The sequence below is a fragment of the Bos mutus genome, chromosome 1 (assembly GCF_027580195.1).
Source record: "Bos mutus isolate GX-2022 chromosome 1, NWIPB_WYAK_1.1, whole genome shotgun sequence".
In the NCBI taxonomy this organism is placed as follows: Eukaryota; Metazoa; Chordata; class Mammalia; order Artiodactyla; family Bovidae; genus Bos; species Bos mutus.
The window spans coordinates 126,365,692-126,378,740 of record NC_091617.1 but is presented as its reverse complement, the minus strand read 5'-3'; the positions used below and the strand labels follow the sequence as shown (position 1 = coordinate 126,378,740).

At 39.6% G+C, this 13,049-nt stretch overlaps 1 protein-coding gene across 14 annotated transcripts in view; it reads left to right on the top strand.

Moving 5' to 3' along the window:
• Positions 1-13,049, top strand: part of ZBTB38 (zinc finger and BTB domain containing 38) — a 145,348-nt gene that overhangs the window by 121,123 nt on the left and 11,176 nt on the right. Inside the window, exon 1 of one of the 14 annotated variants that reach the window (XM_070375360.1) lies at positions 8,702-8,842. The exons of the other annotated variants lie outside the window; for them this stretch is intronic. The gene's annotated coding sequence lies outside the window, so the exon portion shown is untranslated. Of the gene's footprint in view, positions 1-8,701; positions 8,843-13,049 lie in introns of those variants that run through there. 14 annotated transcript variants of the gene reach the window in all.

Sequence of the window (13,049 nt, the reverse complement as noted above, 5' to 3'; positions counted from 1 at the left end):
TGAACCTGAGCGGCTTGGACCTGGGAGGTACATGCAACCCAGGGCCAGCCTTGGATTGTTCCCGGCGGAACAACCTAGAGCCCGAGCAGTGTGGGCAGGGAGGCTACACGCGCAGTGAGCGGGGGCAGACCCAGTGTGGCTGAGGCACTGCGAGCGCACGCCAGTGTTATTTGCTTGCAGCATCCCTCCCTCCCTCCCCACAGCGCGACTGAACAAAGAGAAGAAATACAGTTCCACCCATCAGAACACTGACACAAGCTTCCCTAACCAGGAAACCTTGACAAGCCACCTGTACAAACCCACACACAGTGAGGAATAGCCACAATAAAGAGAACTCCACAAACTGCCAGAATACAGAAAGGACACCCCATACTCAGCAATTTAAACAAGATGAAGAGACAGAGGAATAGCCAGCAGATAAAGGAACAGGATAAATGCCCACCAAACCAAACAAAAGAGGAAGAGATAGGGAATCTACCTGATAAAGAATTCCGAATAATGATAGTGAAATTGATCCAAAATCTAGAAATTAAAATGGAATCACAGATAAATAGCTTGGAGACAAGGATTGAGAAGATGCAAGAAAGGTTTAACAAGGACCTAGAAGAAATAAAAAAGAGTCAATATACAATGAATAATGCAATAAATGAAATTAAAAACACTCTGGAGGCAAATAAATAGTAGAATAACAGAGGCAGAAGATAGGATTAGTGAATTAGAAGATAGAATGGTAGAAATAAATGAATCAGAGAGAATAAAAGAAAAACGAATTAAAAGAAATGAGGACAATCTCAGAGACCTCCAGGACAATATTAAACGCTACAACATTCGAATCATAGGGGTTCCAGAAGAAGAAGACAAAAAGAAAGACCATGAGAAAATACTTGAGGAGATAATAGTGGAAAACTTCCCTAAACTGGGGAAGGAAATAATCACCCAAGTCCAAGAAACCCAGAGAATCCCAAACAGGATAAACCCAAGCACCCCAAGACACATATTACTCAAATTAACAAAGATCAAACACAAAGAACAAATATTAAAAGCAGCAAGGGAAAAACAACAAATAACACACAAGGGAATTCCCATAAGGATAACAGCTGATCTTTCTATAGAAACTCTTCAAGCCAGGAGGGAATGGCAAGACATACTTAAAATGATGAAAGAAAATAACCTACAGCCCAGATTATTGTACCCAGCAAGGATTTCATTCAAGTATGAAGGAGAAATCAAAAGCTTCTCAGATAAGCAAAAGCTGAGAGAATTCTGCACCACCAAACCAGCTCTACAACAAATACTAAAGGATATTCTCTAGACAGGAAACACAAAAATGGTGTATAAATTCAACCCCCAAACAATAAAGTAAATGGCAACGGGATCATACTTATCAGTAATTACCTTAAACGTAAATGGGTTGAATGCCCAACCAAAAGACAAAGACTGGCTGAATGGATACAAAAACAAGACCCCTACATATGTTGTCTACAGGAGACCCACCTCAAAACAGGACACACATACAGACTGAAAGTGAAGGGCTGGAAAAAGATTTTCCATGCAAATAGGGACCAAAAAGAAAGCAGGAGTAGCAATACTCATATCAGATAAAATAGACTTTAAAACAAAGGCTGTGAAAAGAGACAAAGAAGGTCACTACATAATGATCAAAGGATCAATCCAAGAAGAAGATATAACAATTATAAATATATATGCACCCAACACGGGAGCACCGCAGTATGTAAGACAAATGCTAACAAGTATGAAAGGAGAAATTAACAATAACACAATAATAGTGGGAGACTTTAATACCCCACTCACACCTATGGATAGATCAACTAAACAGAAAATTAATAAGAAACACAAACTTTAAACGATACAATAGACCAGTTAGACCTAATTGATATCTATAGGACATTTCATCCCAAAACAATGAATTTCACCTTTTTCTCAAGCGCACATGGAACCTTCTCCAGGATAGATCACATCCTGGGCCATAAAGCTAGCCTTGGTAAATTCAAAAAAATAGAAATCATTCCAAGCATCTTTTCTGACCACAATGCAGTAAGATTAGATCTCAATTACAGGAGAAAAACTATTAAAAATTCCAACATATGGAGGCTGAACAACACGCTGCTGAATAACAAACAAATCACAGAAGAAATCAAAAAGAAATCAAAATTTGCATAGAAACGAATGAAAATGAAAACACAACAACCCAAAAACCTGTGGGACACAGTAAAAGCAGTCCTAAGGGAAAGTTCATAGCAATACAGGCACACCTCAACAAACAAGAAAAAAGTCAAATAAATAACCTAACTCTACACCTCAAACAACTAGAAAAGGAAGAAATGAAGAACCCCAGGGTTAGTAGAAGGAAAGAAATCTTAAAAATTAGAGCAGAAATAAATGCAAAAGAAACAAAAGAGACCATAGCAAAAATCAACAAAGCCAAAAGCTGGTTCTTTGAAAGGATAAATAAAATTGACAAACCATTAGCCAGACTCATCAAGAAACAAAGGGAGAAAAATCAAATCAATAAAATTAGTAATGACAGTGGAGAGATCACAACAGACAACATAGAAATACAAAGGATCATAAGAGACTATTATCAACAATTATATGCCAATAAAATGGACAACGAGGAAGAAATGGACAAATTCTTAGAAAAGTACAACTTTCCAAAACTCGACCAGGAAGAAATAGAAAACCTTAACAGACCCATCACAAGCATGGAAATTGAAACTGTAATCAAAAATCTTCCAGCAAACAAAAGCCCAGGTCCAGACGGGCTTTAATTCTACCAAAAATTTAGAGAAGAGCTAACACCTATCCTGCTCAAACTCTTCCAGAAAATTGCAGAGGAAGGTAAACTTCCAAACTCATTCTATGAGGCCACCATCACCCTAATACCAAAACCTGACAAAGATGCCACAAAAAAAAAAACTATAGGCCAATATCACTGATGAACATAGATGCAAAAATCCTAAACAAAATTCTAGCAATCAGAATCAACAACACATTAAAAAGATCATACACCACGACCAAGTGGGCTTTATCCCAGGGATGCAAGGATTCTTCAATATCCATAAATCAATCAATGTAATACACCACATTAACAAATTGAAAAACAAAAACCATATGATTATCTCAATAGATGCAGAGAAAGCCTTGACAAAATTCAACACCCATTTATGATAAAAACTCTCCAGAAAGCAGGAATAGAAGGAACATACCTCAACATAATAAAAGCTATATATGACAAACCCACAGCAAACATTATCCTCAATGGTGAAAAATTGAAAGCTTTTCCTCTAAAGTCAGGAACAAAACAAGGGTGCCCACTTTCACCATTACTATTCAACATAGTTTTGGAAGTTTTGGCTACAGCAATCAGAGCAGAAAAAGAAATAAAAGGAATCCAAATTGGAAAAGAAGAAGTAAAAACTTTCACTATTTGCAGATGACATGATCCTCTACATAGAAAACCCTAAAGACTCCACCAGAAAATTACTAGAACTAATCAATGATTATAGTAAAGTTGCAGGATATAAAATCAACACACAGAAATCCCTTGCATTCCTATACACTAATAATGAGAAAACAGAAAGAGAAATTAAGGAAACAATTCCATTCACCATTGCAACGAAGAGAATAAAATACTTAGGAATATATCTACCTAAAGAAACTAAAGACCTATATATAGAAAACTATAAAACACTGGTGAAAGAAATCAAAGAGGACACTAATAGATGGAGAAATATACCATGTTCATGGATTGGAAGAATCAATATAGTGAAAATGAGTATACTACCCAAAGCAATTTATAGATTCAATGCAATCCCTATCAAGCTACCAACAGTATTCTTCACAGAGCTAGAACAAATAATTTCACAATTTGTATGGAAATACAAAAAACCTCGAATAGCCAAAGTGATCTTGAGAAAGAAAAAATGGAACTGGAGGAATCAACCTACCTGACTTCAGGCTCTACTACAAAGCCACAGTTATCAAGACAGTATGGTACTGGCACAAAGACAGAAATATAGATCAATGGAACAAAATAGAAAGCCCAGAGATAAATCCACGCACATATGGACACCTTATCTTTGACAAAGGAGGCAAGAATATACAGTGGATTAAAGACAATCTCTTTAACAAGTGGTGCTGGGAAATCTGGTCAACCACTTGTAAAAGAATGAAACTAGAACACTTTCTAACACCATATACAAAAATAAACTCAAAATGGATTAAAGATCTCAACATAAGACCAGAAACTATAAAACTCCTAGAGGAGAACATAGGCAAAACACTCTCTGACATACATCACAGCAGGATCCTCTATGACCCACCTCCCAGAATATTGGAAATAAAAGCAAAAATAAACAAATGGGACCTAATTAAACTTAAAAGCTTCTGCACATCAAAGGAAACTATTAGCAAGGTGAAAAGACAGCCTTCAGAATGGGAGAAAATAATAGCAAATGAAGCAACCGACAAACAACTAATCTCAAAAATATACAAGCAACTCCTACAGCTCAACTCCAGAAAAATAAATGACCCAATCAAAAAATGGGCCAAAGATTTAAATAGACATTTCTCCAAAGAAGACATACAGATGGCTAACAAACACTTGAAAAGATGTTCAACATCACTCTTTATCAGAGAAATGCAAATCAAAACCACTATGAGGTACCATTTCACACCAGTCAGAATGGCTGCGATCCAAAAGTCTACAAATAATAAATGCTGGAGAGGGTGTGGAGAAAAGGGAACCCTCTTACACTGTTGGTGGAATGCAAATTAGTACAGCCACTATGGAGAACAGTGTGAGATTCCTTAAAAACTGGAAATAGAACTGCCTTATGATCCAGCAATCCCACTGCTGGGCATACACACTGAGGAAACCAGAAGGGAAAGAGACACGTGTACCCCAATGTTCATCGCAGCACTGTTTATAATAGCCAGGACATGGAAGCAACCTAGATGTCCATCAGCAGATGAATGGATAAGAAAGCTGTGGTACATATACACAATGGAGTATTACTCAGCCATTAAAAAGAATACATTTGAATCAGTTCTAATGAGGTGGATGAAACTGGAGACTATTATACAGAGTGAAGTAAGCCAGAAGGAAAAACATAAATACAGTATACTAACGCATGTATATGGAATTTAGAAAGATGGTAACGATAACCCTGTGTACGAGACAGCAAAAGAGACACTGATGTATAGAACAGTCTTATGGACTCTGTGGGAGAGGGTGGGAAGATTTGGGAGAATGTCATTGAAACATGTGAAATGTCATGTATGAAACGAGATGCCAGTCCAGGTTCAGTGCACGATGCTGGATGCTTGGGGCTGGTGCGCTGGGAAGGCCCAGGGGGATGGTATGGGGAGGTTGGGAGGAGGAGGGTTCAGGATGGGGAGCATGTGATTTTTTTTTTAAAAGTAATAAAGAGAATTAAAATAAAATAAAATAAAATAAAGAGATGAAAGGGAAAGTAAAATTCAATTAAAAACAAAATAAATAAATAAAAAAAATAAATAAATACTCAAGTGGGGGAATGGGGGAGGCACATGAAAACTCATCTTCCTGATGGATTCAGTCCACATCCTTGGACTGAGTTGGCAACAAACTTTTAAAAATCAACTTTTTTTTTTTTAATACTAAAAATCTTAAGTTGGCTACATGTGAGTGTAATGTAAAAGCCTCGGCTGTTTAGTAAATTCTGGGCTGTGGGGCAGACGCTGACTGACTGTGTGTTCAGCTGGCACCTTGAAATTGCCTTGTGTCCCATAACGGTACACCCGGGGAAGCCGTGATAGGTCCCGGGCCTGAGGCTCATCCTCTGGCAACGCACAGGTTGCCCTGGTAACTACCAGCCATGGTCACAGGTCGGCTTGCCTGAGCTCCAGTCCTTGGCTGGTTTTTCAGGGGACCCCTCTGGCACACTCTGCTTCACGTCAGGCAGCATTTTTTAGTGACTTTCGAGTGTGGGGCCCAGGCAGGCTACCCACCGACCAGCCCTAGCTCTTGGAGTCCACCCGGGTCTGTTCCCTGCCTCGGGCTTTTCAGGGGTGAGCCTGCACCACCCGCCTGCAGCTTGGGCTTGGTGCAGAGCCATCTTGTGCTCGGAGATGGCGAGTCAGCTGCTCCGACTTCCCTCCTGCTCTGCGTGACGCGGTAGCCTGCAGGGGGCTGGGCGCTGGGCACATCAGCAATTAACCACTCTGCTGTGAGTGAGGCAGTACCCTGGGTTCCGTTTCCACATCTGTACCGTGGGCCTGAGATTAGCAGCTTCCGTGTGATGAGCACTGACTCTGTTAATGCATTTAACCCTGAGTTGGTGGCAGTGTCTCCATTTTATGTGTCTGCCTCACGGGATTATGAAGGGGATTAAATAGATTAATATGTGAAGTGCTTTACAACCTGAAATGTATCAGATGAAAGCAGTTTTACTCAAAATTGGTTGGGGAAATTCACATAGATGAACCTTGTAATTCGAAGTATATACAGTGCCTATCCATACATAATGCTGATTTAGGACCGTGTATCTGTTTATAGTACGGATCGTTCATCTAGTACATGAATATTTTGAGGGCCTGCGATGTATCAGGCACTGTTCTAGGTGCCTAAGATACATCAGTGCAGAAAATCAGAGATTTCTGTCCTCATGATGCTTAAATTTCTAGCAGGCAGATGGACAGTCAATAATGAGTAAATTCTGCAGTGTATGGGGATGCTGTGAGTGCTGTGGAAAAGAAAAGCAGAGCAGATAAGTGGGCCCAGGAGTGTGGTGGCTCTTTTCATCAGGGTGAGTCTCTGTGCTTTCAAATAGTTCCCAAGTGCCTACTGTGCCCTGTGGCCTGGAGACACAGCCGTGAACTGGACGGATAAGGTCCTTTCCCTCCTGGAGTTTACTTTCTGGCAGACACAGTGGACAGCGAACAAGCAGGCAAATACTTGTGATAATTGCAGGTTGAAGTATGTAGCATGAAGATGATGTGAGGGCAAGTAGAGGCGGGAGCAAATAGAGAGATGGGGTGGGCCCTCAGAGTTGACATTTGAGCTGGGCCTAAAGCAGGGGTGAGCCAGCCCCCTGGGCAGGACTGGAATTGGGCCAGGAGAGACTGGCAGCAAAGGGAGGACTGAGTGTGAGCACAGAGAGTGGGGTAGAGGGGGTGGGAGTCTGGGAATAGTGGCTGGGACCCATGGACAGTGCAGGGCCTCACAGGCCACAGCGAGGGGTCTTCATTCCACCCTAACATCTGGGGATAGCCACTGAAGGGCTCTAGGCAGGGCCTGACTTGATCTCCTTCGTGCAGTTAAAAGACCACCCTACGCATTGCATGCCTAAGTGGTTCTGTTCAGTCACAGGCGAGCAGGACACAGAACTGGGAGTCAGTTCTCAAGCTGATTCTCACCCGTATTCTTTGAACCCCTGCTGTGTGCTGAGCACTGTGCTTGCTGCTTTTCACGTGTATTACCTGGTTCATTCCTCTCTGCCCAGGTTCTGGTTCATCCAGAAAGAGTCCATGCAAACTGTGATTCATTGTCTTGCAGGAGTCCCCAGAAAGCTGGGGTGCAGGAAGCTAGGGGTGGAGAACAAGGGTGCAATGGCAGGTGGATTTAGATAGTTTTAACACCATGCAGCAGTTGGTCTCTGTCCTTTTTTTAGGATAACCCATCGCAATGAGCAGGAAGTTCATTTTTGCTCAGAAGCCAGAATGTATAATAGTTCTTCCCTCCATCCTCCCTGACAGGTCACAGTCAACTGAGAGGAATGGGGCTATTCAATCAGATAGGCCTTTAAGAAAAAGGTATTTGGCTTCTGAAACCAACTCTAGATTATATGCTTACCCGTAAAATGAGAAGTTCCAGGGGATGGGACCCCTGTCCTGGTCATTCTGGTAACTCAGTTCCCACAGCATTCAGACTTTTAAAATTCCTTTTCACATTAGCACCTCTAAATGTCAGTGGAATTTGGTAGGACAAGAAACGGATGCAGCACTTCAGGGCTTTAGAGAGAAGATTCTCCAAGCACATTTGCCAGCTTTCTTAAGCAAGCAGGTGTCCGGGCAAGCTCAATCGTGAGATGAACCCAAAGGCTACCTCCTCTAAACACTGCTGTGTTTCAAAAAGGATAAAAAAAAAAGAGAAACAAAGGACCTTTTCCCCCTTTCATCTTTCCAAACAAGCAACCTGAAATATTTCACTGGGCACGTTGCGTCACTTGTGAATCTGATAATACTCCTTCTCACAATCCATATGCACGCAACTACAAGTCTGGAGACCAAATGTTTGCCTTTTCAGAACAACATAGTCAAGAAAGGTGGCTCAAGCCAAGCTGCCTCCCTGTTGAGTGGACTCCAGCAGTTTCCTGATGTTACCTTTTCCAGCCACCTGAATTTCAGATGAAAAACAGACCTCCCTTGTCATGCTACACCTTCTTGAATCTGATAGCTTAAATGCATGAAAATCTGATAAATGCAGCTCTTCTCTGCTCCTTTTGGGCTGCATTTAGAAGGCAACGTGAGAGGATTTTCCTTTTCTTAGACGTCGCTGAACTCCATAAAGGGCTTCTGTTTTGTAATCTGTTTCCGAGATCTGATGCATGTGTTTCTAAGACCCCGTCACGTGAGGAGGTCTGACGTAGTCACCCAACGTGACTGTGAGAAAAGGCACTGCAAAGATGTGTGTGGGATGGGGACCCAGATCACTGAAGTGGTGTCCTTTGTCAGAACACTTTCTGCGGAGAATGGCAGGTCCACGCAGTAGATTCTGCTTCAGTATGGGTCTTGCGCTGGCCCCAAATAGACTGTGAGTTTGACTTGTGCGTGATTCCAGGTCAGTATCCTAATACAGTGTGTTCTTTTTTTAGTTGGGTTTTATTTCCAAGTGTCTTTTTATAGAAGCATGGCAGTAGAAAGAGGAGAAAGTTGCTCTGTTGATTCAGTTTCATTACTATGTATGTTGGGAATTGAGTGGCCAAGGTGCTGCGAGAAGGCGCCTGGCGTTTTCCTCTGATCAGAAGATACAGAAAAATGGGATTCAGTCTGGCCCTGGAGCGTGGCCTTGAGTGAGTGACTGCAAGTTCTCACTAAGAATGCAGACTGGACAGGATTACTTCACTCTCCATCTGTGATGTCTTAAAGACTTGCTAATAAAAGTACACCAGATTTTATTAACAGGCTCTATAAAGTTACATAATAGTTACACTTGGTTAAACAATTTAAAGAGGTTTTTCAAGATTTTTTGGCGGGGGGGGCGGTTTACATTGGGAGAGTTAAAAATGTTATGGAAACTATCATTTTAAGTTTTTGACTTTTCTGTGCTTTAGTAAAATTGCCTTGTCTACTTGGGGAAGGGAAGATTTAATTAGGCTGGAAATATAGGAATTAGTTGCTCAGATCATTGCCAAGAATTGTTTTCAAGTTTAAACCCAGAACAGGTATCCAGGATATAATGGAGAGGGGCTGATTTAGTAGATGAATGGATAGACTCCAAGGGCAAACCAAGCCAGCCTTTGAGACTTGAAGGCAAAGATTCAAGCCAGGATAGGTTGTACAAACAATATAGGCAGCAAATCGAGGAGCAGTTTTTACCTGAGTGTAGTGTGAAGGGACTATTGGTCCACCTGGTTTTACAGCCATGCTCACACTCAAGTGATAGGTAGCAGTCACTTCTGGCTTAGAAAATTAAAGACAGCTATAGAGTGTGTGTGTGTATCTGTGTGACCAAGGTGTGTCTGTGTTTCTCTGTGCCTTGGTTTCTCCTGACTCCTGGGTATTTCTGCTTTGTACTTTAGCACCCTTTCATTCACTTTGTCTTACATGTGATTCATTTTATTGAGTAAAATAATTTCTAAGTCATTTATTTAAATATGATTTTGAATATTTTCTTACTGTTTAAAGCAGTGGTTCTCAAACTTTTGATTCCCAGGACCCCATTACATTCTTATAAATCTTTAAGGATCCAAAGAGCTTTTGTTTATCTGAGTTACATTCAAAGTTTTAAAGGAGAATTTAAAAACTATTTGTTAACTTGCAAAAATTGACTACAATAAACCCAATTACATGGTAAAATGATACATTTTTATTTTTAAAGTAACTATTTTCTAAAGCAAAAATTTGTGAGAAGAGTGGTGTTATTTTTTGCAAATATGGTTGACCCTTGAACAACACAGGTGTTAGATACAGCACAGACTCTCCACTGGGTCAAAAATCCACAAAATCTCCCCTCCTCTGTATCCCTTCCTCCAGTTCTGCATCTGTGGGTTCAGCCAACCGTGGATCATGTAGCACTGTAGTACATATTTACTGAAAAAAAATCTGTGTACAAGTGGATCTAAGCAGTTCAAACCTGTACTGTTCAAAGGTATACTATATCTTTACTATCTGACTTAATAGAAAGGTAGCTGGATTTTCAAATCTGCTTCTGGATTCAGCTGCAATGTGCTGTTTTAGTTGAACTATATGAAAAAAACCCAGCCTCACACAGCTAGGTAGTTGGAAAAGGGAAGTTTTTTTGGTTTTGGTTTTGTAATAACCTTTTTAGTTAGTTGTGGATATTCTTTGATGCTATACCAGTATCTACCAGTAGGACTTTCTTAAAGGTTAATTGCAACATGGAATTCGTATCAGTGAACTTTCCCCAGTTTGTTACATGTAAATATATATGGCTCTCTGTTACACTTTTTAGCTCATGCATGATTTTTTTTGGTAATATGCATTGGTCATTTGGAAAATATTGGTTCACTGAGCCATGTATATCTTCCAAATTCATTACTCAGTATCCAAAAATCACTTCCATTAACGTCACCACCAACATCATCAGAAAAGTCATTATGTATTGAGGAGTGTTGAGCTCATTATGGTAGATACAAGTTTTCCAAAATTCTGTTTTTTGCTCCAGTCTGATTTTATTATTGGCAACAAAATGGCTGCTTCCTTGAAATGACAGACTCACTTATTTCATTTTTAAGAAAATATTTGCCCAAGTACCCGTATCTGAATAGCCATGGTTTATCTTACTGTAATTTTTTTCAAGTAAAAATGATGTTCCATGAAAAAAAAAATTGGTAAGTTTGACTCAGAGCTCTAGGAAACACCAGATGCTTTTTCTCAAGGTAGTCATCATTTTTCCTTATGCATTCAGAAGTGTTTTATGTGTCCTTCTGAGGATCCAGATTTAATAAAATGATAATTACTCCTTAATCCAGCTGTTACTGGCTAGATATGTGATAAGGCTGTAGAAGTTTTCCCCGTCTTTGGTTTTGTACCATTAGTGCACATGTTCACACAGTAAAAAAGACACATGACATCTTAGTGTGGTTATGAAAATAGTTTTGACCTTAAAAACTTGCTGAAAGGGTCTTGGGAGACTCAGAGATCCATGAAACATACTTTGAGAACCCTCAGGGTTATAAGGAAACTAGGAAAGAAAAAAAGGAACAGGAATTTATTTTTATTTTCCTAGTAATTTTGCTTTCCCTCGAGTAGAATTTGGGTTCACCCAGGTCTCATTTTTAAAGCTTTAAGTAAGGTAGCTTTCTAAGTACAATACGTCATTTAAGCCATTTGCTGCTCGGGGCCTGAGGAGCCAATGTCTCTCTGCTCACTTACTGTCAGAATCAACAATGTATTGGTACCAAGACTGTCCCTAAACTCAAGGAGCAAATAGGAAGGATAGAAATGTGTACAAATGCACAATATTGCATGCGACAATAAAGGTTGGAACCCCAGACTGAAAATTCATGAGGAAGGAGGCTGACCGAAGGAGATGTCACCTGAGATGAGTAAATTACAGGAATTGCCAGGCAGAGGAGCTAGGGGTGAGGACAGAAGAGCCTCAGGAGGAAATGCGGTTTTTCTTCTAAAGCTTCATACAGGCAGAACGTAGAAATCTTTCTGAGTTATGAGAAGAGGACTCGTGTAGGGAGTGCGTGAGTTGTGTGTGTTGTGTGTATGCTGGAGTGGAGTTGAGGAGCCTGGCAGAGGGGAGGGACCTTCTGCTTTGTCCCTTAATCCGCTGCTGTACTGTTTGCATATTTTACCATCAGCATAGATTTTTTTTTTTTAACTTTTTTAATACTAGTTAACTCTAAAAGTAAGTGAAGAAGTCATTTTAGGTGGGGTGGGATGAATTGGGAGATTAGAATTAATATATTTACACTATTGATGTTATGTATATATAATATATAGATAACTGATAAGAACCTACTGTACAGCCCAGAGAACTCAATTCGGTGCTCTGTGGTGACCTAAAGAGGAAGGAAATCCAACAAAGAGAGGATAAATGTAAACATACAGTGGATTAACTTTGCTGAATAGTAGAAACTAACACAACATTGTAAAGCAACTATACTCCAATAAAAATTAATTTGAAAAAAGAAAAGTCATTTTAATCATCAAAAGCATCTTCAGTGCCCATCCTTACATAATATGAATGTATTATATAAGATTGGAATAATGCAGGAGACAAAGGCAGCAGCAGATTCTGCATATGCTAATTAAGTAGAATTTCCCAATGGCCCTGGTATGAAGTATAATTATAAAGTATGTTTATCATATATTTATAAAATTCTTCAAAGCATTTAAAATACTTATGAAGTATACTTTATCTCAATATACACATGTAATTATAATGTAGAATTTTATATTTAGTTTATATAGATATGTATATTTTTGTGTATATATAAATACAGGATGACCCTGTATCCTCATTTCCCAGGATATAGTCCCAATGTATACCTGTTTATCTGGCATAGTTATTAGTTGTATCCCCTTTTCTCTCTCAAGTGTCTTGTTGTTTTAGATGCTGAATTATACATTCACGATATTTGTTGTGCTTATAAAATCTGTTTCCACTAGCACATGTTCATATGTTTATATAATCATAGATCTATTGGTACATGCATGTGGATATATACATACATGTATTTGTGTGTTTAGAAGGTGTATGTTAAAAGCTTTACAGCTAAAAAACAAACTCAGGAAAATAGTAACATAAATCAGATGATCACAGTTATCTAATTACAGATTGATTTATTGTT